Genomic DNA, 2698 nt, shown 5'->3' with positions numbered 1-2698 from the left:
CTTCGCCGGGGTGGGCACCTCGGCTGGGTTGCGCGCCCTGGTGCGCACCAAGGAGCGCTCCGAAGTGTGCTCCAAGGTGCGGCGTGCACGAAGTCGGAGCCCGGTTTGCCCCGGGTGCGCACCTCGCGTGCACCTTCGCCGCGGTGGGCACCTTGGCTGGGTTGGGCACCATTGAGCGCTCCGAAGTGTGCTCCAAGGTGCGCACCATGGCCCTCCAAGGTGCGCAGCATGGCGTGCACGAAGTCGGAGCCCGGTTTGCCCCGGGTGCGCACCTCGCGTGCACCTTCGCCAGGGTGGGCACCTCGGTGCGCACACCTTCTCAATGTTTTCTTGCCTTTTCTGGAAATTGGTGAAGGCAGCGCATCAAAGGTGCGCACCTCGGTGTGCTCCGAGGTGCGAACCCGAGAGCGCTCCGAGGTGCCCACGAAGTCGAAAGTCGGGTTAATTGCATTGTTTTCCCCGGGTGCGCTCCGAGGTGCGCAACATCGGTGCGCACCAAGGAGGGCTCCGAAGTGTGCTCCAAGGTGCGCACGATTCGGAGCTCGGTTTGCCCGGGGTGCGCACACCTTGGCTGGGTTGCGCACCCTTTGTGCGCTCCAAGGTGCGCACGAAGTCGGAGCTCGGTTTGCCCCGGGTGCGCACCTTCGCCAGGGTGCGCACCTTGATGCGCACGCCTTGGCTGGGCTGCGCACCTTGGTGGGCGCCATGGTGCGCACCTTTCGTGCGCTCCAAGGTGCGCACGAAGTCGGAGCTCGGTTTGCCCCGGGTGCGCACCTTGGTGGGCGCCATGGTGCACTCCGAGGTGCCCAAGATTGGTGCGCACCAAGGAGCGCTCCGAAGTGCGCTCCAAGGTGCGCAGGTGCGCGCGAAGTCGAAAGTTGGGTTAATTGTCCGGTTTGCCTCGGGTGCGCACCTTGCGTGCACCTTCGCCAGGGTGGGCGCCTTGGTGCGCACACCTTGGCTGGGCTGCGCACCCGGGCGCGCACACCTTGGCACCCGCGTTTCCTTCATTTTAAATTTTTTTTTTTTACAATCTCTCAAGTGGGAAATTCTATAATCTCAACTTTTTTTGCCTTTTCAGGAAACTTTTGAATGGAGCGCATCATTGGTGCGCTCCGAAGTGTGCTCCAAGGTGCGCACCTCTGGTGTGCTCCAAAGCTCTCTCCAGCTGCGTGCACCTGCCCCGGCCGCGCACCCGGCCCCGCCCAGCTTCGCTCACCTGTCCCGGGCGTCTGGTGCGGAACCTTAGAGTAAGAAACATCACCGTGCACCTTGGCCAACGTGCGCGACTCGACCGAGCGCGCACTGGCCGAGGTGCACACCGATTTCACCTGGGTGCGCGCGCAGCACCTCGGGCGCACCGGGGTGCGCGCACAACGCCCGGGTTGCACCGTGGCCTGTGTGCTCGGGGCGCCTCGGGTGCGCGCTCGGTGTCGCCCCCCGCGCGCGCGGTAGTGCGGGCAGCGCACCCCGGCCCGGCCCGGCCCCGACGAGAACGCAAACGGGCAAAAGGTTTATTCAAATAGCATTGCGACGCCCGGCGAAAAACTAAAAAAGGGTGCAACACCGGGACTTCCCGGGAGGTCACCCATCCCAGTACTACTCCGGCCCAAGCGCGCTTAACTGCGGAGTTCTGATGGGATCCGGTGCACTAACGCTGGTATGATCGCACCCGTTATGAGCTTGTCGCAGTGTGTACTTAGCAAACCGCGACCCACGTGCGAATCCACCCCGGCCACCCACCCCCGTCGAGGTGCACACCCTCCCTCGCGAAGTGCGCCCCGTTCGCCAAGTGTGAGCCCTGCCCGGGTGCGCGCACCTTGCTAGGGCGTCGGGTGTGCACCCGGCCCGGCCTACGTGCGTGCACCTGGACGGGGCGTCGTGTGCGTGCAGTGTCCCGTCTGCAACGCGGTGCCCACACACCACCTCGGGCGCAACGACCTGCGCTCACATGTGGGCCGAGTGCACCTTGGTGCATGTTCGGGGCGCCTCGGGTGCACGCTCGATCTTGCCCCGGTGCACCAAGGCGCTCGGTTTGCCCCGGGTGCGCACTTGGTGCAAGGTGGGCACCCAAAATAGGGATCAAGCACCAAAACACAAGTTTCGGGATGCAAAATGGGACCCAAGGACCACAAATGCGTTCCAAGACCCATGATGGGTCCACGAGAACAAAAATGTGTTCCGAGACTTAATAAACAAATATTGGGTTTTAGGAGAAGAAACATGCTCTGATGCCCAAAACGAGAATCGACCCCGAAAAGGCCACAGGCCAAAAGTGGGATGCGAGACAAAAAAAAATGGGACCCGAGGACCAAAATTGGGTTCCCAGGTCGAAGACAGGGCAACCGGACAAGAAACGACCTCTAAGGCTCGAAATGAGTCCCGACGACTAAAACTTGACAAGAAGCACCCATCAGGCACCCAACTCGACACCCATGGGATGCCGACCCACCCGGGCTTCCACCTAGCACACCTTGGCACCCACCCACCCTCGCACCCAACCTCGCACCCAACTTAGCACCTTTGAACCCACATTGGCACTCACCCTGACCCTGGCACCTTGGAACCCACATTGGCACTCACCTTGACCCTGGCACCCACCTTTGCACTCACCTTGGGACCCACCCTGGCTCCCACCTCGGCACCCACCCAGACACCCACCTTGGTTCCTTGGCACCCACCTTGGATCCTTGGCACC

General features: G+C 62.7%; 1 non-coding gene across 1 annotated transcript; it reads right to left on the bottom strand.

The window, feature by feature from the left end:
- Positions 1-1555: 1555 nt before the first annotated feature.
- Positions 1556-1674, bottom strand: LOC131869453 (5S ribosomal RNA). Its single transcript, XR_009367836.1, has one exon. It is a non-coding gene; the product is annotated as a 5S ribosomal RNA (ribosomal RNA).
- Positions 1675-2698: the final 1024 nt, after the last annotated feature.

This window comes from Cryptomeria japonica, unplaced genomic scaffold, assembly GCF_030272615.1.
Source record: "Cryptomeria japonica unplaced genomic scaffold, Sugi_1.0 HiC_scaffold_247, whole genome shotgun sequence".
In the NCBI taxonomy this organism is placed as follows: domain Eukaryota; kingdom Viridiplantae; phylum Streptophyta; class Pinopsida; order Cupressales; family Cupressaceae; genus Cryptomeria; species Cryptomeria japonica.
This window is presented reverse-complemented; position numbering and strand designations above follow the sequence as displayed.